We start from the raw sequence: 25,917 nt of genomic DNA, 5'->3' as shown, positions 1-25,917 counted from the left end.
CGGGATAATGGAAAACAAAAAGATAAGGTATAGTACAGTTCATAGGTGAGCTAGGTTTTGCCCGCGCCAGGTAGCACATTAAGGTTTCACCAGAAAGTCCTTCAGTGGAGATCTCTCTCTTCCACACACACAGTCTGGAGACTTCCTTCCCCAGACCACACAAGAGAGAAAAATAACAGTAGCTGAGTATTTAACTTCTCCAGCCACACCCTTGAGGTGGAGATATGGTGAGTAGGCATCCCACCTGTCTCAGACCTACTCACAAAGAACCAGACCCAAAATGGCTGGTTTACCTGTTCAGCACCTAATATGCTGAAAAAACTTCTAGGTTCAGTTCACTGAATCTAGAAGCTGCAGTGAAAAATATCTCCCCTCACATACATCAACAGCGACTCTGTCACAGTGATTATAGTACAAGAGGGGGCTCCATATATGTATATACTACAGAAAGTGTCTTGCACTTGAGTGCTACATTAGACCCAAGCCTAAGATTGCGCCAAGACACACATTGGCCAGTGTACTGTGCTTTCGCTGTTGCACTAAATTTTGCCAACCAGCACTTGTGTAGCGGTCTACTGATGTGACTTCTGCAGCCACTCACTGGCCTTTGTTTTCCCTTGCCGCTCATCAAAGCGTCACCAAAAAAATCTTTTAGGAGAGGAATGGTGCTTTTATGATTATTTGTCTTTTGTTGGGCATTTTTTACTGTCTTTATACTAATATTTGTGAATCCTGGAGAAAACTATTTTACCAATTCAAAATTTGGTAACTTTCCATTTTTGTACTTTTTGTTTTTTAATCCCATAAAGTTTTGACATTTGAGGGCTTGTTTTCTACTGGAGATATGTTAAGATATGTTACAAAATTGCTTATTTTCATGTGTACTGTTGATTTATGAAATTAAAATTAAAATAATGGTTACACTATAAAGTCAGATGTAAATATTGTAACTTTTTAAAAAGTCGCAAAAAAAATTGCAAACTCATTTTGTAATGTACATCCAAGCAAAACTGACTTAAAAATTGCTATGACTAAGTGCGTAGTGTACACCTGAACCATGTAAGGTTTTATCCTCAAGATGGATCCTCTTGTTTTTAAATGAATTTCTAATAAAAAGATGAATTTTATAGATGGAAGTGCCAGAAAATCCTTTTTTCTTCTTCGGTCCTGACTTAAAAATTCCTCTTACTTTGAATGTCCCCTCAATGGAGTTTTTTTTTTTTTACTTAATTGTATCAGCATGTTTGGTTTCTTATTCCTAATTAACCATGTCAGTGTGAAAAAATAGTTTTCCTCTTTCTATTTGTTAGGTCGCTCAAGCTACCACCTGTCGACTTGTAAAATGGTTAGATACCTGTCAACAGCACCAATGGAGTGGTAACTTGGGGCTGTCACTAAACAGACCTTGGGGAGGTATAGTCAAAGAAGAGAAGAGCCACCTGTCTGGGCACAAGGAAGAAGGAATGACAGCATATTGACTCCTGAATGAAAGATGCCAATAAATAATGTATCCTTTGGGATTGCCCTTTATGAACAAAGCATCTGTTAGCTGATGAGTAATGTCAACAGGATGTAGTAAATACCCATTTACAAAAAACATTACAGAACATGTTCAGTGAGGTCTTGTCATCTTCAGAACAATTTATTTCAAAACACCCAGAGTTTCATAATCTGTAATATTAAATCTAGCATTTACTGAGGATGATAAATTGTTATTAGGAAATTCTGGTGGTTGTCATTTTTCCACATATTAACATGTTAGTAATTAAGTGTAGGAGATATGTTGCAAGCTTCAATGGTTCTTGCTAAAGAATCAACCAAATACAATGATATGTCATAGCTTTAAATAACATTTTGTACAAAACCAGTAACATATATAAACATGGATTGTTATTAAAGACCCATTCTTTATATCTGCATGTTTTTATTCAACTAAAAATCAAAGTTATTGTGTGACTGTCATTGTCTAGGAGAAAAGGGCAAAATTAATTAGTAACATCTTTCAGAGGAAATTTTGAGTAACTCTTCCTTCTGAGGATAAATTTATTTCCATTGTACTTTTCTTAATTCAACTACGAAATCTTTGTGCTATATTATATCTACCATTAAAATATATTGATCAGGGGCGGATATACTGCCAGTGCAACCGCCCTGCACCAGGGCCTAGAGGTGGTGGGACCTCCTGGCAGGGTGGCTAATAATGAGGGAAATCTGGCCTGTGCCTTGTAGTCCAAGGCTCTGGGGAGTCCATGGCCAGATTGCACTCATCATAAGTGGCGTGCCGGGCAGGGAGCGAACATGCGGCAATGGAGCCACAGGAATCCATCCTAAACTTCTTGCCCGACACCTTCTCTGTGACACTGGCATGCATGGCTTGATGACATCAGCACACCATGCACATCTGTGTCATTTAGAAAGTTCCCTGCGAAGAAGATAGAGGCGGGGGAACGTATGGATAGGTGAGTGTTATTTTTTTTTTATATACTAGGGAGAGGACAGTAAGTGGGATTGGGGAATGAGGGATTGGGATGGGAGTAAGGGGAGCAAGAGGGACTTCAAGGACTTTTAATGGACAGGGGAAGGGGGTAGAGGACATTAGATATGGATTTAAAATGAATTGGGTGGTGAGGGAGGATGCTAAGTCCCTGATAGCATCCTCCCACCGGTCCCCAATTCTTTATGATGCAATCAGGGACTTAAAATTTATTGGGGGGTGGGAGAGGAGTGGATAAGGGAGATAGGACACTTTGTATTGAATTGTAAGGTGGGAGAAGATGCTATCAGGGACTTGTAATGAATTGGGAAGTGTCGGAGGATGCTAAATACCTGATAGTATCCTCCCCCACCCAAAATCCATTAGAAGTCCCTGATAGCATCTAATCCCACTCCCAAATTAATTTTGACGCTATCAGGAATTTATGATGAATTGTGGGGGAAGGACACAGGACAGGGACTAAGACTATGTTCACACATTCAGGATTTGCAGCAGAAAAGTCTGCTGGAAATCCTGATGCATTGTAAGGAAGAACGCTGTGGAAAATATGTGTTTTTGCCTGTCAACACAGGCAATCCCTTCATGTGTCACAGCTGTCTAATAGCCATGACACATGCCGCAAATACGGTAAGCACCCGAGCATGCTCACCAAAAGGACTAACAATTCATGCTCGCTCATCATCATTGACTACTGTTGGAACAGCATCTTATCAGTAGAACAGTCCATCTGCCACCTCCATTAGAAAAGAAGCTTTACCATGTTCCATCAGCAGCTCAGCAGTCATTGTATTATATATCTAACAAGAGAGGACACTATGAAATAATGAGAGGGCACTATAAACTGTTCTCCAGCTTTCTGTGTGTTTGTCCCATTGCACAAGCGCAGGTAATGTGTAATGCGCTTGCACATTGTGAATAGGGTCTCTGCGCGTGCCCAGCTCCCCCGTGCGTGTGCCGTGACATGCGGCTCCCCCGCGTGTGCGCAGTAAAGCTGTGGAGTTCACAGGGTCACTGACTGACTGTGCGCATGCGCAGGAGCCGCAAATCAGGGGCCGTTAAAAGGTAAAAAAAATGTAAAATATATACTTATACTCACCTTACCGGTAACCTCTCCTGATCCTCCACTCCTCACCATTACCCATGCGGTCCTTGTTGCATCTTTTAATCACTGTCATGAGGGTTGAAATTCCCAGGCCTCCTCATGTTAGGCTGTGGCTTCTGACTCTTATAAGGTTTGGAATGGTTCTTTGCATTGGTGCGCAAGGTGTCAGCGCACGTTATGACATCATGACATTGTGACCTTATGTGCAGTTGCACAGAACTATCCCAAGTCTCATTGGAGCCAAAATTTTTGGCCTAGTGCAAGGAAGCTTCAGGGGATTCAACCCTTGTGGTGGTGATAAGAATATGCGATGAGGACCAGACGTGTGACGATGAGGAGTGAAGAGGCCGGAGAGGTGAGTGGTCAGGTGTATAAGTATTTTTTTCATATTTTCATTCATACTTTTTTACTTTTTACATGTTATGCTCTGAGGACTAAAGCGACATCAGAGCATAATAAGGGACATTAAATTTGCAAAGAATTATTTCTGCAAATCGAATTTCCTGGTAAATGTAAATGAACAGGCAAATTAGATTTTTGCCTTGTACATTTAACTCCTAAATAACTCTCACTTTTGAGCATATAGGAGCAAAGTTTGGAGCATGTAAAAAAATACTTTTCTTTCTGACGCAAATAGTTTAGAAATATGTCTAATCTAAAATGCATCTTTTTTTTACACAGTTTGTACAAAAAAATAGGTGCAGCAGTTTCTTTCATAAATGTGCTGTCATGCTAGGTATGGGAAGAACCCAGCATACAATGATGGGAAAAGAGGGGAAGCCCTGCAACTAGGGAAGGGAGAGTGGAGACCCCTAAGCAAATCTAAAGACACCCTGACTACCCTATTGTCACTAAATAGGTTCCGCACCTATCACCGAGCATGATACCTTAGCCCTGGCTGAACCTTAAGCTAGGCCCTTGGCAGGGAGGGGTGAGCTCTAGTCAGCCCCACTGCAACTAAAGACAAACAAGGGAAACAGTCAAGCGGATACACTTAGCTTTGAGAAGACACCAGGGAGATCACAACTACAATCCACAAAGGAACTCCAAGGAGAATCTAGCCGACTGCTAGAACTCTAGACCTGAACAAAGGAATTTACTCTGTCACCAGCAACTCTCTGAAGAAACTGAGTGTATTTATGGATCCTGCAAGGGTGTGTTAATTAACAGCAGAATGTGGAGATCCGCTGGGTCCTAAAGGTCTAATCCTCAAGCAAGGTGAGGCTCACCGCTGGGTCCTAGAGAGAGAAGGATGATGAAAGGATCAATAAGGTGTTTGCAAGGCCAAGCATAGTGACCTTCTACAGCCAGATCCAGTATGACTGTCTGTTAAACCTGACACACCCGTGACATGTGCTCCATTGTGTTTGGGCCAAGGATTGAAAAATTAAAAGAATGTGTACTGACCTACAAGACCAGCACCACTGGCTACTGTGTCTCCCACCAGTCTTCTGGCATAAACAATATCACGTGATAGCTGCAGCCAGCCCGTATACTATTTGGGAAACACTTGCAATTAAGTTATTTTTGCTCTACTGCCGACCTACTGAATAATAAGGTATAGATTCTTGTTTTTGCACCTGGTGGTCCAAGTTAATAGAAGTGTCAATGCCCTTTTCCCTGCTGATCTAGAGCAGTGCTTCTCAAACTGTCGAGTAGACCTCATAATTCAGTCACCATCTTTTAATTTTCCTTTCATAGTTTAGCTGGTTCTATTGTCTATAGACAGCACTGTGGCTCAGTGGTTAGAACTGTTGCTTTGCAGTGCTGACGTTCTGGGCTCAAATCCCACCAATGGCAACATCTCCAAGGAGTTTGTATGTTCTCCCCTTGTTTGGGTGGGTTTCTTCCTGGTACTCCCAGGTTCCTCCCACACTCCAAAGACATACTGATAGGGAATTAAGATTGTGAGCCCCAATGGGGACAGTGATGATAATGTCTGTAAAGCGCTGTGGAATATGATAGCACTATATAAACAAAGCATAATAAATTGTTTTACAGGAAACAACATAAATGCTATTAAATCATTTGAATTCAGTAAAATTAGTCATTGTTTCATAGGAATTATCATTCCTCAATACTTATCACACTTTATTAGTCTTGATCATTACATACCACTATTACAACTATGGGTGTGTGATCGAAAAAATAAAATTAAAAAGAGCAAATTCTACAGAATGGAATGTAATAACAATTGTATTTCCATTATAATATTTGCCTGCTAAGCCAGTGATGTCATATTGTGATAACACGTCATTGTGTTATGCTAAAACACATACAGATCACTTAAAGAGGTTGTCAATTGCTGGACAACCCCTTTATAACTGCTAAAGTGGCCCAGATAAAATTAAAAAAGCACACATTCATCTCTTGGACCTGCATTGTTCCACCAATGTTGTTGTCTCTCTTGGTGATCACATGACATTGTTATTTCATTTTTTACCTTAATTTTCCCCTACTTTTATGCAGTTCTGCCAGAAATGATTTCAGGAAAATAAGCAATAGTATCCATATAATGTTTCAATGTAGAAAATGCTGTGCTAGCACTTTAAGTTTTAGTGGTTGAATGATGTTCAGCGGTTCTTGAAAGTTTGTGATACCTTCAAAATTTTTCATATTTTTCTATAAATTTGACATAAAAAAATCAGATTTTCACTAAAATTCCTAAGTCATAAAAATAGAGAGAGAGAACCTAATCAAACAAATAAGTTAAAATTTTTAGACTTTGCATGTTTTATTGAGGAAAATGATCCAATATCCCATATATGCAAATGGGAAAAATACATGAACCTTTAGCATAAAGACAGCTGTGTTCTCACAATTGCACTAAAGGAAGGGTCTCCACTGGATACAAATAGCAGAAAAACAAGAAAATCTTCCAGCAGTATCTAAAGATATAAAAATGAAATTTATTGATCACATTGAATACTGTAGTAACAGGTCACCAAATGAGATCCAAAAGACATAGGAAAAACAGACCAACTAGTTTCAGCTTAACGCCTTAATCATGGTCACCATATCACTATGATTAAGGTGTTAAGCTGAAACTAGTTGGTCTGTTTTTCCTATGTCTTTTGGATCTCATTTGGTGACCTGTTACTGACGCGCCCTCGGCAGCCAGGCCTCTGGCTGCTTGCAGGGGATACCACGGTGGCTGGCCTGGTCCGTAGCCCAGGGCGGTCACTCAAAAGGGGAAAATGAACATATGGGGGAATTTGGGAAAGTTCATGACGCCACCTGTGGATTCTGGTAAGAGGTTACCAGCGCTGCCACAGTCCACTGAGGCTGATGTTAGGGGCAGCTATGATGGGATGGCTCCCCACAGGTGGAGCAGGCCTTACGGCAGTGTAGAGGTGTAGAAAGATGGTGGAAGCAGGAGAGAGACGGCAGGACGGTCCCAGAGGAAGTACAGGCACACACACAAGGGCAAACTTCAATACCTTTACTGGTGGTGATGCAGGTACGGTCCAGGGCACTCAGGGCGAAGGGTACATTTCTGGACTCTCCCCAGTGAGCGGGTGTAAGGCCTCCTGATCTGTGTCTTTTACTCTCTAAGCTTCGGGCCTGCCTGGAGCTAGGCCTGGCTTGCTTACTGCTTCCTTCTTGTACCTACTGACCTGGCGGTTGGGTTTTCTCCTGGTTCCCACTATTCCTGGTCGCTGGAGCCTTAGTGGTAGCTAACCCTGTTGCTGTGGTCAGCGGTTGGTTAACCTGGGACTTGTAGTTCTCCAGGGATTCCGGTTGTTCCTACTGGTCATAAAGATTCCTGTAGGCGCGGACCCGGTGTCCGGTATATGGTTCGGGGTGAGCCTGTTATGCTCCTCTGCCCCATATGCGTTTCTCCTTCTTCTCCTCAGTCTGCAGGCACTCTCATGCAGACTCCCTGAGCAGACTCTGAGTTCTGTTGTTGTTTGTGCCTGACAGGAACTCTCACTTGCCTTCTAGCCCGCTCCAGGCTCTCACTGGCCAGACTAGCCCGCAGCTTGGGCCTAGCCTGGCCTTCATCCACACAGACTTCAGCTTGTCTGGAGCTGCAGCATGGTGTCACACTGTCTGCTTCCCACTGACTGACTGAGCTGCCTAGCTCCACCTTTCCTTTATATATCCCTAACGGGCTCCCTCTGCTGGTCTAAGGTGGAAGGTGGAGGTGTATGAATATAGTGAGGGCCTCTTGTGGAGAAGTCCGTCCATGCACCCTTCTGGGTTCTGTGGCACCAATGCGCAGCAGGGGCGCCACATTCCCCCCTAGTAAAACTCAGTACTCCTGGACTGAAGCAATTTTCAAAAACAGGTTAACAATAACATTTCTTCCCTTTATGGGAGGCACATTTCTTGAACGCTGCAAAAACATAATCAATAATACACATATATACAATAGTTAAAGTTTCTGAGCAAATGTCAGCGAGTTCCCTAACAGGGTGTCCATTTCACTGCATAGGTAGCTTTAGAGGCACTCCAGGGAGTGCAATTATGTACAAGGAAACAGTTTGTGGGCTGCACACGCTCATTAGCAGCAACACAACTTTACGTTCTGCAATGACCAGTTTTGATGAGATCCCTCCTCGGGTGTGTCCCTCTCATCCGGGTAAGCTGGCTTGTTGGGGACCTGCTCCAAACCCCCAACGAAGGTCCTGGGCGGGCTGCAGGACTGGTGTAGGACCACTGGTTTGGCCACGCCAAGCAGGTTTTAGTGGTGGTGGTCTTGTGAAAACCACCAGGGGGCACCTCAGGAGGTGCAAACTGCGTACAATGGTGGGACCGCTCATAGTTCACGGACTCCAAGTTCAGGTTACATGAGAGCTACTGGGAAACTAGTAGCTCAAGGGCGCCCCCTCCTGGGCTGTGCCTGGTTATGGGAGGTGGGTGACCCATCCTGGTCATCCTCCCGTTCAGTCAGGGTGTCCTGTTCCAACAGTTCCCTCTCGCTCTGAACATTTTAGAGCAGGCTGAAGAGCCATGGGCACCATCCATGCCACAGCTCCTGCTGGTGCGGCGACTGCTTCTGCCTGAGCAGCAGCGGACGAAGTTACACCTGCGGGGGCGTTGTCGAGGGCCGCGGTGTTCTGCTGGGCTTCGGACATTGTTGTGCCCCCCTAGTGAACCGTGGCCTACCTTCTTTACTTTTCTTCCGGTAGGCCGCAGCTCCGCAGGCGACGGTCTCCTTCCAGTACCTTGCGTCGCTCGCGTCTGACGTCAGGGCGCTCACTGGACTCCTTCCAGGATCTTGCGCTTCCTGGTTCGTCTTTGCGGCATAGGGCGTGTCCTGGGCTTCGCGCGCTTCAGCAGGCACGCCTCTCAGTTTTTCCGCGGTTACGCCCTTCTTCCCGCGCGGCAACACAGCAATGGCGGCGATCTTCCCCACAGTTAAACACACAGTTCTTATTAAAGGCGCACAGTACCCGGTGGCAACGGGCACGGAATCCTGTTCGTGACGCCAGAAGATGACGCTCCTCCAGGGCCGTGAGGTACTCGGCAGCCGGGCCTTGTGGCTGCTTGCAAGGGATATCACGGTGGCTGGCCCGGTCCGTGGCCCAGGGCGGTCACTCAAAAGGGGAAAATGAACATATGGGGGAATTTGGGAAAGTTCGTGACGCCACCTGTGGATTCTGGTAAGAGGTTACCAGTGCTGCGACAGTCCGCTGAGGCTGATGATAGGGGCAGCTATGATGGGACGGCTCCCCACAGGTGGAACAGGCCTCAGGGCAGTGTAGAGGTGTAGAAAGATGGTGGAAGCAGGAGAGAGACGGCAGGACGGTCCCAGAGGAAGTACAGGCACACACACAAGGGCAAACTTCAATACCTTTACTGGTGGTGATGCAGGTACGGTCCAGGGCACTCAGGGCAAAGGGTACATTTCTGGACTCTCCCCAGTGAGCGCGTGTAAGGCCTCCTGATCTGTGTCTTTTACTCTCTAAGCTTCGGGCCTGCCTGGAGCTAGGCCTGGCTTGCTTACTGCTTCCTTCTTGTACCTACTGACCTGGCGGTAGGGTTTTCTCCTGGTTCCCACTATTCCTGGTCGCTGGAGCCTTAGTGGTACCTAACCCTGTTGCTGTGGTCAGCGGTTGATTAACCTGGGACTTGTAGTTCTCCAGGGATTTCGGTTGTTCCTACTGGTCCTAAAGATCCCTGTAGGCGCGGACCCGGTGTCCGGTATATGGTTCAGGGTGAGCCTGTTATGCTCCTCTGACTGACTGAGCTGCCTAGCTCCACCTTCCCTTTATATATCCCTAATGGGCTCCCTCTGCTGGTCTGAGGTGGAAGGTGGAGGTGTATGAATGTAGTGAGGGCCTCTTGTGGAGAAGTCCGTCCATGCACCCTTCTGGGTTCTGTGGCACCAATGCGCAGCAGGGGTGCCACATTACTACTGGTTTTAATGTGATCAATAAATTTCACTTTTTATATCTTTGGCTGCCGCTGGAGGATTTTCTTGTTTTTCTGCTATTTGTCTCCACGTCCGAGACTGGGATGGCTCTGTGTGCTGCCTAACAGATGAAGACTGCTAATTAACGTTTGGTGAGCTGACTATTCCTTTACCCCATATTCCCCTCTGTTTTTGTATTGGTCTCTACTGGATTCCTCTAATATATTAATTGTCTGGCTTTTTTGTAATTAGTAACAGTTAGGAATCACATTAAGTACCTATGGTATCAAAGGCGGAAGAAAGAACAGTGAGCTACTGGTTACAGATATTTCTCTATATGCCAGTAGTAATGTGGCTGATGTGCTTTATCTGGACTATGCAAAGGCATTTGATACTGTACCACATAACAGCCTTATACGGAAGCTCCAGAAGCAAGGACTGGGGGAACTATATGTCGATGGGTAAGGAATTGACTAAATGATAGGAAACAAAGAGTCGTCATAAATTGTACGTTCTCTAAATGGGATATGGTCAGCAGTGGGGTGCCACAGGGATCTGTGTTAGGACTGATTCTTTTTAACCTCTTTATTAATGACTTAGTAGATGGGATTGAGAGTAAAGTGTCAGTTTTTGCTGACGAAACCAAGCTATGTAGGATATTAAAATCTGATCTTGACATTACGATATTGCAGAATGATCTGAATAAGATGATTGAATGGGCAAACACTTGGCAGATGAGGTTTAATGTAGATAAATGTAGAGTAATGCACCTAGGATGGAGTAATCCTTTTGCTACATATACATTAAATGGGAGTATACTCGGTACTACAGAACAGGACAAGGACTTGAGTATTCTGGTTACAAGTAAGCTAAGCAGCAGTACTCAATGTCAAGCAGCAGCCGCAAAAGCAAACAAGATTTTAGGATGTATAAAAAGAGAAATAAAATCTGGCAATCCCAACAAATTGTTACCCCTTTATAAATCACTGGTGAGGCCACATCTAGTTTTGGACTCCACATTTTAAAAAGGATATTCAGAAGTTAGAGTCAGATCAAAAGCAAGCAACTACATTATTACAAGGGATGGAAGACCTCTAATATGATGAGAGGTTGAAAAATGACATCTCAGAGGGGATCTCATTTACATGTATAAATATATGTGTGGTCAGTGCAAAGGACTGGCACGTGACTTATTCCTTTCAAAGACCATACTAAGGACCAGGGGGCACTTGTTACGGGTGGACGAAAGGCGATTCTGGCACCTAAACAGGATGGGGTTCTTTACAGTCAGAGCAGTCAGACTGTGGACCACAAAAGGTAGTGATGGCAGAAACTATGAATAAAGAGAAAATTTCAGCTCACCCCTGAGATGTAATCCCAGTCTGGCATGGAGCACGGCGTCCTCGCTGCTGCACAGCGCCTGGGTCAATGAGGAAGTGAAGATAGATCCAACTCAACACACCGGGCAATTAATTAAAACTCAACAATCTTTATTGGCAAATCCTTTTAAAAACTTGTAGAAAAGACAAAAAATGGACATCTCAGATGACAAAACATTAGTGTTGAGCGAGCAGTAAAATGCTCCTGACTGAGACAATGTTGATATGATTGGTCAGATCCGGATTCCTGGGTATTTAAAGAGCACTTCCCCTCTATTTATCAACGCCCCTTGGAAGAAGCATCAGGCGAAGCGGCGTCGTCGGGGTTTATGCACGTGCAGATCCATCAGTAAGCAAGTGAGTTTAACTATTTACCACTAATTTCTTTCCACATGCTTGATATATCCTTAGTATCCTGTCTATGATGATGTGTTTACTCAATTTTTGAGGGAGTCTAACTGTTGAGATAGGTTACATATAGACACAGAGTCTTTCACCCTTGTGACCCTAAGCTATTCCAGTGTTCTGGACACTATTTACGAATTTTCTTAAAGGGATACACATTGATGTCTGGCTAAAAAATCTATTATAGTGAGAGTTCATTCACACTGATTACTATGATCCCCACTAGGTTTGTATCTTTCACATCTTTATAATCGGGATACAAGAAGGACATACACAAAGATGTATATATAAAAGTAAATCTACATGTCCAATGCACTAGCATTTTCTTCAAATACAAGGGACATATTAATATTTGGTTTGGTTATACCAATGCCTTACTAGATATTTGGCTATTTCAAAGAAGCATTTATATATTTCCCAGAATCCTAAGGGAGTAGGTGCCTTTGCTTTCTATCTAGTGAGAGTTGACATTATTCGCTGTTATAAATTAGATCTGCTGGTTAATTTATGATGGATCTGTCTTGTTGACAGTTTTTATTAATTCCCTGTTTTTGACATTGCTGATTTTAATATATTTTCAATAAAAAGAATGTTTTTAAAATAACAAACTCTCTTCTTTTTTGTTGTGCCGATTTTTCTGGGCCCAACATAGTGTTGAAATATTACTCCTCCGAGGATTGCTGGATGTTTTCCTGCTACTATCCCAGTTCTATGACTCCCGTTAAAACAAAGCTTCAGGTGATGAATGATGGATGAGGTGGTGGCAAAGGAGAAAGAGCAGGAGGAACAGGGACCATTCACATCAATATCAGGCCAGTCAACCACACATGTCTTGTAGGATATGTTTCTGAACCAAAAGGAGCGGTTCGGCTACACAGTTATAGGGCATACAGTGAGTGCAATGCCTACCAAAAATGTCGAGGCACTCCAATGCCCCTTGGAAGTGACATGGAGGTCAGAGGGCCTTAACTAAACCGTTTTTTCCATTTATAGCAACTGGGTCTCCTGTACACTGTTGGCCTAAGCAGTGAATGGAAAGCTTTCCATAAATTATGAGGAACTGCAATGCCCCATGAAACAGACGTGGATTACAGAGTGCTAAAAACCTTCTACCCATTATTGGGGAGTGGGTCTCCCTTAGTTTTCGCCTATGCATTGAAAAGCAAAAGCTGACTAAAATTAGGAGGAAATGCAATGCCCGTTGGAAGAGTCGTGGAGGTTAGAGGTAAATAAAAACAACATTTCAATGCCCCTTGGAAGAGCTGTGGGGTTCAGAGTGGTTTAACAAGACGGTTTTAATGCCCCTTGGAATAGACGTGGGAGTCACAGTAGCTTAACAAGACGGTTTTATTGCCCCTTGGAAGAGACGTGGAGTTCAAAGTGGTTTAACAAGACAGTTTTAATGCCCCTTGGAAGAGACGTGGAGGTCCCAGTAGAATAAAAAGACAATATCAATGCCCCTTTGAAGAGTGGTGGAGGTCCCAGTGGAATAAAAAGACAATATCAATGCCCCTTGGAAGAGTGGTGGAGGTTACAGTGGAATAAAAAGACAATATCAATGCCCCTTGGAAGAGTGGTGGAGGTCGCAGTGCAATAAAAAGACAATATCAATGCCCCTTGGAAGAGTGGTGAAGGTCCCAGTGGAATAAAAAGACAATATCAATGACCCTTGGAAGAGACGTGGAGGTCACACTAGCTTAACAAGACGATTTTAATGCCCCTTGGAAGAGACGTGGAGTTCAGAGTGGTTTAACAAGATGGTTTTAATGCCCCTTGGAAGAGACATGGAGGTGACAGTAGCTTAACAAGACGGTTTTAATGCCCCTTGGAAGAGACGTGGAGTTCAGAGTGATTTAACAAGACGATTTTAATGCCGCTTGGAAGAGACGTGGAAGTCACAGTAGCTTAATAAGACGGTTTTAATGCCCCTTGGAAGAGACGTGGAGGTCACAGTGGAATAAAAAGACAATATCAATGATCCTTGGAAGAGATGTGGAGGTCACAGTAGCTTAACAAAACTATTTTAATGCCGCTTACAAGAGCCATGCAGTACAGCATATTAAAAGCATTATTCCCATTATTGGGGAGTGGGTCTACCATAGTCTTTGCCTATGCCTTCCAAGCAAAAGCTCCCAAAAATTAGGACGGAGGAACTTTCAATGCCCTTACAAAAGCCATGCAGTACAGCATATTAAAAACATTATTCCCATTATTGGGGAATGGGTCTCCCATAGTCTTTGCCTATGCCTTCCAAACAAAAGCTGCCAAAAATTAGGACGGAGGAACTTGCAATGCCCCTTACAAGAGCCATGCAGTACAGCATATTAAAAACATTATCCCATTATTGGGGAGTGGGTCTCCCATAGTCTTTTCCTATGCCTTCCAAGCAAAAGCTGCCAAAAATTAGGACGGAGGAACTTGCAATGCTGGCAACAAGGACCACGGTCACCCTGGTGGTATAGTGATGGTGGAGGTTGAGGATAGGGCGAAGAGCAAAAAACAGCCGAAATGAGGAAGCGTATACCCATGTGTGGGTGTGAAGCGGTGCATGAGAATACCCCTCCCGAAATAACAGTCGATTTGACTTTATGTTACTCTGCTGTCATTTGGTGGTGATGAGAAGTCTGGCCCATTTCAGCCCTTGTTCATTTTGATAAGGGTCAGCTTGTCAGCATTGTCAGTTGACAGGTGAGTGCGCTTATCAGTTATAATTCCCCCAGCGGCACTAAAAACACACTCCGATAACACGCTAGCGGCAGGGCAGGCCAGGACCTCCAAGGCATACAGAGCGAGTTCATTCCAAGTGTCCAGCTTGGATACCCAATAATTAAAAGGCACAGAGGAAACATGGAGGACGCTGGCATGGTCGGCAAGGTACTCCCTCACCATCTTTTGAAACTTTCCACTCCTTGTGAAAGTACCCCGCGCCTCAGGGCCTGTCAGCTGGGCGGGTCTCAGAAAACTGTCCCAGAACGTTAATAGTGTTCCCCTGCCACTGCTGGATTGGAGTTGCATCTCTCTCGCCTGTACGCCTTGGTTGGGCAACGAACTGTGACCTGTGCCGCTAGCGTGTTTAGATGGGAATTTTTTTAACAGTTCTGCAGCAAGGGCCTTCTGGTACTGCCCCATTTTTGTAGACCTCTCCACCTCAGGAATAAGAGAGTGAAAGTCCTCCTTGTAGCGGGGGTCTAAAAGTGTCACCAACCAGTAATGACTGTCACCCAACATTTTGACAACGCGAGGGTCACGGTTAAGGCAGCGTAACATAAAGTCAGCCATGCGTGCCAGACTGGTAACGGGCAAGACTTCTGTGTCCTCACCAAGATGACGACTGACCATGCTCTCCTCCTCCTCCCCCTCCCCCCTGTCCTCAGGCCACCCACGCTGAACCGACGGTATGACAGTTTTACAGGTACTACCGTCTACAGCGCATGATACCAGCTCCTGTTCTTGCTCCTCCTCCTCTCCCTCATTGTCCCCCAATGCACGTTGGGATGACATGAGGCTGGGCTGTGTGTAATCGCCCGCTATGGCTTCTTGGTCCATCTCATCATACTCTGGCTACAATGCCTCCTCTTTAATTCTCTGCAGAGAGCGTTCTAAAAGACAGACAAGTGGGATGCTGATGCTAATGATGGCGTCATCGCCACTCACCATCTTGGTGGACTCCTCAAAGTTTGTCAGGATGGTACATATGTCAGACATCCAGGTCCACTCCTGAGGTCTTATGTGTGGAGTCTGACCTGAATATCGACAGCTTTGTTGCATCTGGTACTCCACAACTGCTCTCTTCTGCTCATAAATCCTTTGCAACATGTGGAGGGTAGAGTTCCAACGTGTGGGGACATCACACACCAGTCGGTGTGCCGGAAGCTGCAAACGCTGCTGCAACACAGCAAGGGCGGCGGAAGCTGTAGCCGACTTCCTAAAATGAGCTGACAGGCGGCGTACTTTGACGAGCAGATCTGGCAACTCTGGGAACGATTTAAGAAACCGCTGATCCACAAGGTTAAGCACATGAGCCAGGCATGGTAGATGTGTGATCTCGCCTCGCCTCAGAGCCACCACCAGGTTACGGCCATTGTCACACACGACCATGCCTGGATGTAGGTTCAGCAGTCTCAGCCACAGATCTGCCTGCTCTTTCACAGCTGTCCACAACTCACAAGCAGTGTGAGGTTTATCACCTAAGCTTATGAGGCGGAACATGAGGAGGAGGAAGAGGATGATGAGCAGGAGCTGTACACTGTGGGGGCAACTCTGACTGACGTAGGGCCCGCAATCCTCGGTGTGGGGAGGATGTGTTCGGTCCCAAGGTCCGACTGGGTCCCGGCTTCCACTATGTTTACCCAGTGTGCCGTCAGGGAGATGTACAGTCCCTGGCCACAAGCACTTGTCCACATGTCCGTTGTCAGGTGGACTCTCCCAGTAGCTGCGTTGTTGAGGGCACGGCAGATGTTTAGGGACACGTGCTTGTGTAGTGCGGGGATGGCACACCGGGCAAAATAGTGTCGACTGGGGACCGAGTACCGAGGGACGGCCACCACCATAAGGTTGCGGAAGGATTCCGTCTCCACCAGCCTAAAAGGCAGCATTTCCAACGCAAGCAGTCGTGAAATGTGCTAATTTAGGACTGTGGCCTATGGGGCATTGGCTGCAAATTTGTGCTTTCGCTCAAAGGTCTGGGATATGGACAATTGAACGCTGCGGTGGGACATGGACGTGGACGTTGATGCTGTTTCTTGAGAAACTGCCATAACAAGTGAAGACTGAGAGGAGGGGGCATCTTTGCATGCAGTATGGACAGGGGATTGCCTTGCACGCACAACAGGGGGTTCTCTTACACGCACAACAGCGGAAGAAGCAGGGGTGACACCCGCTGACACTGGTCGTGGACCCTGGGGTTAGCCCCACAAAGTCAGGCTAGTAGTTTTGTCACCCCAGCTGATGCTGGCCTGGCAGGTGGTGCAAATGGCCTTTTTGGGGTTATCAGCAGAGTCTTTAAAAAATTTCCAGACTCTGGAAGACCTACCGGTTGTACTGGCAACGTCCCTCGTGTTGGTGTTACGGGGAACGGTTGCCCGCCTTCTGTCTGTGGCCACCACACTGCTTCTTCCTGCCTGTTGGGGTACTCTGCCTCCCTCCCCCTGTGTGCTGCTGGCCTCACTCTGCGTGTCCTCCTGCCACGTTGGGTCAGTTACTAGATCATCCACCACCTCCTCCTCTTCCACTTCCGCACCACGGTCCTCCTCCTCACTTTGTGGCAATTGTGTCTTGTCATCATCCACCTCTTGTGACAAATTGCCAGCGTCGCCTTCCTGTAGCCGTGGCTGTTCAAATATTTGGCCATCGCTACATGGGATCTCCTCTTTCACCACTTCAAGCGGAGCAGGCAAGGGGCCCAAATATGGAAATGGACCAGTGAACAGCTCTTCAGAGTGTCAAACTGTGGCATGGTGGGAGGAAGGAGCATCAGGGTGAGGGGGAGTATGCGGTCGAGACTCTCATGGCTACTAACACTTGACCGTGTGGAAGGCAGACCGGAGGTGGTGGTGCCCAGGTGACTGGAAGTATTATCTGCTATCCAATTAATAACCTGTTCACACTGATCAGTTGGCAATAGTGGTGTTGTTGTGTTCTTCCCTAGTAATTCAGTCAAGAACTGGGAGTGAGAAGATGTGGCTGTTGGTTGTGGCACATTTTCACCTTGGCCACGGCCCCGTCCTCTGCACGCACCATCTAAAGAACGTCCAGTTCCATGTCCCTTGCCACGCGCCTTGCCCATTGTAAATGAAGTAAAATAGTTTACACTCGCACTATCAATGGCAAAAGGGTAATAAAAAGGAGATTAGAATCGTGGAAGAGGAAAACCACAGTTCTAGTTCTCTGGCCTACACCAGAATCTTTTAAACAGATATACTTGTGTCTGAACAGTCAGCGAGACACTCAAACTGTTTTTTTTTTATGGAAAAAAGGCAAAAAAGTGGATAATACAGAGATTTGAACCGTGGAACTGCAAAACCACAGTTCTAGTTAACTGGCCAAAACCAGACTCTTTTAAACAGATATATTTGTGTCTGAACACTCACAGACACACTCAATTTTTTTTTTTTGGGGGGGGGGGATACCAAAAGGTTAATAAGACGGGTATTTGTACAGTCTGACTGAGGGGGGAAAAAAAAGAGGATTTAGATGAAAAAAAAAGGATTTTTCCTGGCCCCTGAGACCTGGGGCTAAGTATAGCAATTTGAGCAGCAGCAGCACACAGGGCTGTAATGCAGTGTTTGTTGGTATAACCACTGCGTCTCCTATGCAGCCTGCCTGCCTGCCTGATATCTGGGAAGGATATTAGTCCTCAGAAGGACTATCTGTTTGATTTTGCAGGCTTTAGAGACCCTACACTACCTATTTTGCAGTATAAATCTCTCCCTAGCTCAGCAGGACTCTCCCTACACTGTCTGATCCGGAGCGACTGTGTCCAAGATGGCGGCGCCTGGTTTCATATACTTGAGGTGACGCTGTGCGGCCAGCCAATCACTGTAATGCCCACATCCAACATGGCTGCGGCATTACAGTGACTGGCTGGCAATCCCTGCATGTTCATTGGCTCTGTAAAAAGCATCAAACGTGCAGGGCGGAGACCCGAGCATGCTCGCTCAACACTACAAAGCATATATTATGGGGCGGTGTGTATAAAATATGGCATAACATAATATGGCATATTTTATACACACCTCCCCATAATATATGCTTTGTCATCTGAGATGTCCATTTTTTGTCTTTTCTACAAGTTTTTAAAGGATTTGCCAATAAAGATTGTTGAATTTTAGTTAATTGCCCGGTGTGTTGAGCTGGATCCATCTTCCCTTCCTCATGGCAGAGACTATAACAGCTTTCAAAAAAGGGCTGGAAGATTTCCTCGATTCTCATAATTTTGTGGGTTACAGTTAAAATAGACAAAATGTTACACCTATAGTAGTACATTTAATACGGTAATAGTAATTACATAACTAGTATCATAATTAGGTTTGATTCAGGGGTCAAGTAGGAATTTTTCCCCGTGATGCAAATTGGCTGAATGTGTCCTTGGGTTTTTGCCTTCTTCTGGCACAACAGATTTAGGCATAGGGATTTTATTAATAACATTATTAGAATCATAAGTGTAATACAAAAAATAAAACTAATTAAAAAAATTATAAACTGGTTCATTTGTAATAGTAATAGTGCAGTAATAACAAAAATGGTAATAATACATTTGTGAGGCCAAGTCCCAGTAAGTTAGTGTAGTGTTAGTGTAGGGAGTACAATTGGGGGAGAAAGGTTGAACTCGATGGACCTAGGTCTTTATTCAACCTATGTTACTATGTTACAGTAGTACATTATAGAATTTTTTAAAAAGAGCTAAAATGTAAAAAGAGATTTTTCCCATAAAGTTACTATTAAAAATAAGGGTGCAAAACAATACATTGCAATAAACCCAATTTTGTAATACACTTTTTTAAGCAGCATTCCGAACTAGTATATGGACGTATTTGATATCATACAATCTGTACAATACAGTTAACTAATAGTGTGAATAAATATGTTGTATTTTTTTTACTGCATTTATAAATAAATTAAAGTTACTATAATTATAATGATTACATATACTGTATGTATGGGGAGATGATGTGTAAAAGAATAACAGCTTGCCTTGTACAAATCTAGGTTATTTGTAGCAATATTCACCCAAAATTTTTTTTAAAAAGTTACTGTTATTATGATGTGGAAATGTGAAAGCAAAAGAAATGCTTCTGACCGTCTGAACAGTACAGCACCAAAAATTTTATCAGAACAAAAAAAAAAAATACTTTGCTGAATAAAGCTGCTTCTTTCCGTTTTAGAATATGTTTACATATCACATCTATTTGTTCTTTAGTGAAATTACAGAAAAACATACTTATTCCATTTTATGCAATTTATCACTTAAATGTGTAAGGCTCTAGCCACATGTATTTGTAATTGTGTGCATAATATTTATAAATGTGAGTAATGTTTATATACAGTACAGACCAAAAGTTTGGACACACCTCATTTAAAGATTTTTCTGCATTTTCATGACTATGAAAATTGTACATTCACACTGAAGGCATCAAAACTATGAATTAACACATGTGGAATTATATACTTAACAAAAAAGTGTGAAACAACTGAAAATATGTCTTATATTCTAGGTTCTTCAAAGTAACCACCTTTTGCTTTGATGACTGCTTTGCACACTCTTGGCATTCTCTTGATGAGCTTCAAGAGGTAGTCACCGGAAACGGTCTTCCAACATTCTAGAAGGAGTTCCCAGAGATGCTTAGCACTTGTTGGCCCTTTGGCCTTCACTCTGCGGTACAGCTCACCCCAAAACATCTCGATTGGGTTCAGGTCTGGTGATTGTGGAGGCCAGGTCATTTGGCATAGCACCCCATCACTCTTCTGCTTGGTCAAATAGCCCTTACACAGCCTGGAGGTGTGTTTGGGGTCATTATCCTGTTGAAAAATAAATGATGGTCCAACTAAACGCAAACCGGATGGAATAGCATGACGCTGCAAGATACTGTGGTAGCCATGCTGGTTCAGTATGCCATCAATTTTGAATAAATCCCCAACAGTATCACCAGCAAAGCACCCCCACACCATCACACCTCCTCCTCCATGCTTCACGGTGGGAGCCAGGCACGTAGAGTCCATCCGTTCACCTTTTCTGCGTCGCAAAAAGACACGGTGGTTGGAACCAAAGATCTCAAATTTGGACTCATCAGACCAAAGCACAGATTTCCACTGGTCTAATGTCCATTCCTTGTGTTCTTTAGCCCAAACAAGTCTCTTCTGCTTGTTGCCTGTCCTTAGCAGTGGTTTCCTAGCAGCTATTTTACCATGAAGGCCTGCTGCACAAAGTCTCCTCTTAACAGTTGTTGAAGAGATGTGTCTGCTGCTAGAACTCTGTGTGGCATTGACCTGGTCTCTAATCTGAGCTGCTGTTAACCTGCAATTTCTGAGGCTGGTGACTCGGATAAACTTATCCTCAGAATCAGAGGTGACTCTTGGTCTTCCTTTCCTGGGGCGGTCCTCATGTGAGCCAGTTTCTTTGTAGCGCTTGATGGTTTTTGCAACTGCACTTGGGGACACTTTCAAAGTTTTCCCAATTTTTCGAACTGACTGACCTTCATTTCTTAAAGTAATGATGGCCACTCGTTTTTCTTTACTTAGCTGCTTTTTTCTTGCCATAATACATATTCTAACAGTCTATTCAGTAGGACTATCAGCTGTGTATCCACCAGACTTCTGCAGAACACAACTGATGGTCTCAACCCCATTTATAGGGCAAGAACTCCCACTTATTAAACCTGACAGGGGTCACCTGTGAAGTGAAAACCATTTCCGGTGACTACCTCTTGAAGCTCATCAAGAGAATGCCAAGAGTGTGCAAAGCAGTCATCAAAGCAAAAGGTGGCTACTTTGAAGAACCTAGAATATAAGACATATTTTCAGTTGTTTCATACTTGTTTGTTAAGTATATAATTCCACATGTGTTAATTCATAGATTTGATGCCTTCAGTGTGAATGTACAATTTTCATAGTCATGAAAATACAGAAAAATCTTTAAATGAGAAAGTGTGTCCAAACTTTTGGTCTGTACTGTACGTGTGTGTGCATAATGTGTATGTACTGTATATAAATATATATGGTATATATACTGTATATGTGCTTATGTGTAATGTTTATTCATACTTGTGCATATTTATTTAATATATTCTTGTATATCTGTGTTTATTAATATACAGTCTATATGAGTGTAATGTGTAAATTAACATGTAATGTACAGTATATTTGTATTTTATATATGTGTGTGTGATGTGTATATGTTTGTGTTTAATGTGCATAAGCATATTTCATTTAATCATATGTGTATATGCACACATAATGTATTTTTTTACTTTATACGTGTGTTTTAAATGTGTGTACATTTGTCTAGAGTGTATATGTCCTGCACTGAGGCCCTTTGCTAAAAGTGTCATGGATTTATATTGTGTGACCAACTTAGATGCTTTAAATGCTGCGTCTATTGTAAAAAAAAGAATTAAAAAGTTAAAAATAAAAAAAACCTGTATACTCACCTCTCTGGTGTACTGGCAGGGCCTGTGCGGTGACATCATTTAGTCAGCTGATGGTCACGCAACTATCACCTGACCGCTGACGTCAGCGGTCGCGTGACCATCAGCTGATTAAATGACGTCACCGCAGGTCCTGCCAGTACACCGTGGGACGCCGAGGAGAGAGGATCGCCGCCGCCGGGAGGAGACCGGAGAGGTGAGTATACAGGCTTTTTTTATTTTGAACTTTTTTATTTCTTTTTTTCACCACGTGGTAGCCGGGATGAAGAGGAGTTGTAGTCTCCTCTTCACCCTGGGTACCACACGCACCGCGATTACGCTGCAAATTCGCGGCCATTGAATTTAATTGAAACGTAGCAAATCCACATATACCTGCGGGTTTGCTGTGTTTCAATGTTCCTCAATGGGCGCAAATTTGCGGCGTAATCGCAATAGAAATGGTCATGCTGTGTTTTGCAATGCAATGCGAATTTGTCGCGCTAATTAGCTCATCATGTGCACAGCACATCCGAATTCACATTGCTTTGCATGGCAGACGGTTTTACACGCGTTTTCACGGTGTTTTCACGGCCATAAAAATGCCGCAAAAACTCTACAAGAACGCTACGTGGACATATAGCCTAAAGAGGAGACAGTGTGAAAAGGGGGCATAGTGTGGAGAGAGGGCAACCTGGGGAAGTACAGTGAGTGGAGAGGTGGCAGCATGGAGGGTATAGTGAAAAAGAGTCAATGTGAAGATGGGAACAACTTGAAGAGAAACAGTAGAAAGGGAACAGCGAAAAATGGAGATGTTGTGGTGGTTAAAGTTCATAAGAGTGGACATTGTGTAGGTTATATTTCAAAAGCAGACAGCAGTGGAGAGTGTGTGAGTGTGTGTAAGTAGTTCAGAAGGGCATACAGTGTAGCAGTTGTAGCTTGTATTGGAAGACAATGTGACCGTTATAGTTCATAAAGGCAAAAAGTGTGAAAACAATATTTTATAGGAGAGGACAGTGTGGATGTCCTGTACCATAAGAGGGACACTGTGGGGATCATATTTTGTATAAATATTGCAGTGAAGAGCAATTATTTTTTCATCTGCACAAGAAGAGTGTGGGCAGAAATGTTTATTTAGGGACATTATAATGACACTGTTATTTTTAAGGGTACCATGTCAGGATACCCTGCAGAAGAGCAGAGAAGAGGGAGGGAAGTCTGCAGAGACAAGCTATGGAATTGAAAAGTTATCATGACATCTGGACAAGATGGAGAAGAAAAGAAAGAGAACAACTTCAGGGAAGACATCACTAGTGTGATACCTGTATGATAGAGATGAGTGAATCGATCCGCGGAGGATCGAGTTTGAGTCAAATGTCCTGAAATTCACGGTTTCATGCAAATTCAAACACTTTGAGATCCAATTTGCGGTCCGCAAAAAAGAAAACTTGCCCGACAACATTTTCCACATTGCTGAAGCATCAGAGAATAGGCTGTTTTAATGCATAGCTGCCCAGGCTTCCCCATAATGCCATGCATCTATTACATTATCATACCTTGTACAATGGTCAGTACCTGGGCTACTACAAATGGTCAGTACCTGGGCCATTTCAGATCAGCAGTTCCCAGTGAATCACAGTTTTGTACAGAAAAGTCATTTTCCATCTCCAGAGTCACTGGGTTAGTCTCTCCTTCCTTTAGAATGTAAGCTGTCATGGTCAGCAGGATCCTCTCTCTATCTCTCTTCTGTGGAGCGTAACCACTTAGGATCAGTGGTGGGGAGAAACTACAGGCTTTCCAGTATTAAGATTCTCACAAATTTATTCATCGTAAATCAATTTTTTTGAGAAAATTTGATGAAGCTATCAAACTCAAATTTCAAAAGGTCCACTCATCTCTACTGCATGTAAATGTCTATTTGTGATACTGACTGTATCTAACAAGTACTGTGGTTCCTGTATGGTCTGAAATCTGATGATGCCTGGTAACTAGTGTTGAGCATTCCGATACTGAAATATCGGGTATCGGCCGATATTCGCGGTATCGGAATTCCGATACTTAATTCCGATACTTTTGCAATATCGTATACCGGAATCGGAAGTTCCCATAATGCAATGAGACATTTTCATTTTATTCAGCCAATGAGGATCCTAAGAAGTGTGGGCACATCCTGTTAGGCATGTAGGCATCTTAACTAATGGCATGGCTGTGATTGGCTGCTGAAATGATGTCATGATGCACTATAAAAGCCACCGCCGCCATTTTGAGCTCACTCTGCTGTGAATTCAGTTAGGGATAGGACGCTGTTGTTCTGAGGGACAGTTTTAGCTACCTATTTGCTCTATACTGCTTTACCCAAGCTACTTTCTAAATCACTGTGCCTTGCAGTGCTAGTGCACAGTTCCGTGTGCTGTTCACCGCTGTCTGCAAGGTCTGTGTGTGTGAGTGCAGCTCACCCTGTAGTGTGTGCTTCAGCCAAGTCTGGTTGTAGTGCACTCAGTGTGTGTCACTGCCTCATACATTGTCCTTTTTTGCCAATTCATAATTTTTCCTGATATCTCCTATTAGTGTGGTGGTTCCATCCGTATTCAGCTAAATTGGTTCCAAACACACTATATAGGAGTAGAAAGAGAAATTTTTTTGGTCTTGCAGTGCTAGTGCACAGTGCTCTGCATCTGTACTGTTCACCGCTGTCTGCAAGGTCTGGTGTGTGAGTGCAGCTCACCCTGTAGTGTGTGCTTCAACCCCGTCTGGTTGTAGTGCACTCAGTGTGTGTCACTGCCTCATACATTGTCCTTTATTGCCAATTCATAATTTTTCCTGATATCTCCTATTAGTGTGGTGGTTCCATCCGTATTCAGCTAAATTGATTCCAAACACACTATATAGGAGTAGATAGAGGAGCCTTTCTGCAGCATTGGGCCCTGCAGCCCCAGCCAGATTAGTATTAGCCTATTTTTTGCAGCCTCATCTATTGCATTGTAGGTTACCTTCCTACATTGTAATAGCTACAAAAAGTTTGTGATACTATCGTTAGTACATCTTTAGGCACATCCAGTGTCTTTTTGTGACAAAAAAAAACCTAAATAAAGTTCACCAAACACTCCACTTTACAGTTGTGTAGGCCACATTAGCTCATATTAAAGTCTAGTCCACACTTTATAAAATTAGTGTTTCTTATACCTGTTAGCAGCTGTTCAGGAATAAGCACACTAAGCCCTTAGTACTTTTCTGCCTATCTTTATCAGTCTACCAAGATGAAGAAGGCAGAGAGTAAGGCATGTGGTCGTGGGCGTGGGCGTGGGCGTGGGCGTGGAGTTTCTGCAGGGAGAGGACGTGAGGATTCTGTGCCTGCAGGGAGAGGACGTGGGGATTCTGTGCCTGCTGCGGGCACCAGTGACTCAGCATCCCCCAGTTTTACCAGGGAACAGTCCTTTATGCGCAGCTTTGTAGGAGCTAGCCGTACCCCACTGCTGCGCGAGGACCAAATTGAAGCCGTTGTCGGAGGGATGGCAGCTAACTCATCGACTTCAATTAGTTCCAGATCCTCTCAGGTCCTGAGCCCTGAAGAGCACCCATCTGTCTCTTCACCTGCCAAATTGCCCAGGCAGTCAGAGAGCCCTGGACAGGAGCCATCTCTACTTCTGTTCTCTGAATCTCTTGGCTTGGAAAGAGGGGGCCAGCCAAGCAGAATTCGAGAATTTGAAGAAGAGGTAGTATGCAGTGATGCGCAACCGTTTTGTCTCTCTGAATCTGAAGAGGCGGGTGGGCCAGTGCCTATGGTCAGCAGCACACCTCAGTACGCATCTGATGATGAGACTCAGGTGCCACTTTCTGGTGCGTACTGTGCTGTCGAGACTACCCAGGAGAAGCAGTTGTTTGAAAAGGGTGGTGTAGATGATGAGGTCCTTGACCCATCATGGCGTGAGGGACAGGAAGGTGGTGGGAGCAGCTCTGAGGAAGAGATTCCCCGAACGGCCCAAAAAGGAGGGAGAGGGAGGGGGCAGACTTGGTTGCCTGTAGCCTCCACTTCGGCACCCATTAGGAGCATGGCTCTT

Source organism: Phyllobates terribilis, unplaced genomic scaffold, assembly GCF_046119375.1.
Source record: "Phyllobates terribilis strain yellow unplaced genomic scaffold, ASM4611937v1 Scaffold_1__5_contigs__length_1240528914, whole genome shotgun sequence".
NCBI classification, from domain to species: domain Eukaryota; kingdom Metazoa; phylum Chordata; class Amphibia; order Anura; family Dendrobatidae; genus Phyllobates; species Phyllobates terribilis.
This window is presented reverse-complemented; position numbering follows the sequence as displayed.